The following is a 1,731-nucleotide window of genomic DNA, read 5'->3' as shown; positions in this document are numbered from 1 at the left end:
TATATATATATTTATTTATTTATTTATTTATTTATTTTCTAACTTTACAAAACTGGATAATTATATGAAAAAGTGAAAAAGGCCACACAAGTGATGGTTGTTGGCTTGTTGCAATTAAGACTTTTTGACCAACGCTGCTAAGCAAACCACACATGTTGCGAACAGAAAAGCTGAATTCATCCATTCAGCACATTATTTGTCCTTTAATTTGATGATTATTTTCTCTACAAATTTTATTATTACAGAGTGTAACCCTTTTTTTTCTTAATGGGATCATTTTATTTTGAAATAAGAAGTCGGGATACTTCACAATAGATTAAATGACTCAAAATTTACAACTTTACGTAAGAAAAAATGTGTTAGCATTGATCTTAAGAATATCTAATAGTTCAGAAGGCAAGAGAAAAATAAAGGTGGAGTCACTGACAAAGATCATGAGGCCTGCTTGTTCGACCGAATGAAGTTTTCTATGTCAGGCCAGCAAGGCCACAGTAGACGAAACCACAAAACGGATCAAAGAGGAGATGAGCATACGGGAGCGAGCCACTTAGTAAAAAACGAGACAAAAGTAATCCGAGCTAACAACCTCAAAAGAGTTGATCCAAGGGAAGAATTGATTCCCTATAATTTTTAACTACCCTAGAGACAGTCAGAGACTCCTCATCAAAAGCCAAGGATCAACAGTCAAGTCATTTCTACCGGCCGACCCAAATCAAACAAGCTCAATCGACTGAGTGGATCTGAGCCGATCGAGCTGATCTTGCTGACCCGAAGCCAATTACGCTTATCCAGCAAAGCCTGAGAATGGTTGTATGATAAACTCATACATGTAAAATACCAGAAATATCCCAATATAGATCTCTTTAAAGCAAGGTCAAAAAAATGTAACATCATAATGTTATATCATCTCCTCTATAAATAAAGGAAGTATTTTATAAATAAGACACAACGATTTATTATTCATTTTCTCACTTTCTACCTGCCTTTCTCTCTCATTATGTCCTTATTTACGCTCTATTTTTTTAGTATGATTAACGGATACATCAGGATTCAACATCCTAAAAAAGACAATGAGCATGAATTATGCATAAAGAAGTAGATGAGTAGCCTAAGTAGAAGAAGCTCATAATAGAGACACCAGCAACATAGAGTGTACCAAAAAGTTTGTAGCTTAACAAATCTACGAGTTGAAGAATCAAATTTTGGATGTCATCCGAGATGCGCTAACCCAGGGAAGAGATCAGCAACACCTTGAAGAAGGCCTTGCACACAACATCAGAAGGGACTCCTTAGCTTTATGATGAAAATTGACTCTCAGCACTTTGATAGTGTTGAGTCTAGACCAATCAAATGGCATTTGCTTGAGCGTACTAAGGAGCCTCAACAACCTAAGATAGCATTCTCTTGGTAAATAATTAAGGCCAAGACCCTATAACAATTCTTGATCCTGACACTGGAGTCCCAAAAAGGGCAAAACGACCCAGTCGATTATATAGCTTCATTTGAGTCAATCATGTGCCTGATTTTATATTTATACAATCAAAACCATTCACCACCACTAATATATCAACATTTTAATTTTTAAGCATGTCTATGTAAATATTATTATTTGTGTGTCGTTTGCTATGGCTCTTTCATTGTCAGAGTTTGTAATGCCCCTGGAGTCACATATTTGATCTCGCCTATGTGCGGAATAGAATTCCTAAGTAAAAATAAATATATATATATATA

The sequence above is a fragment of the Phalaenopsis equestris genome, unplaced genomic scaffold (assembly GCF_001263595.1).
Source record: "Phalaenopsis equestris unplaced genomic scaffold, ASM126359v1 Scaffold000516, whole genome shotgun sequence".
Classification (NCBI taxonomy): Eukaryota; Viridiplantae; Streptophyta; class Magnoliopsida; order Asparagales; family Orchidaceae; genus Phalaenopsis; species Phalaenopsis equestris.
This window is presented reverse-complemented; position numbering follows the sequence as displayed.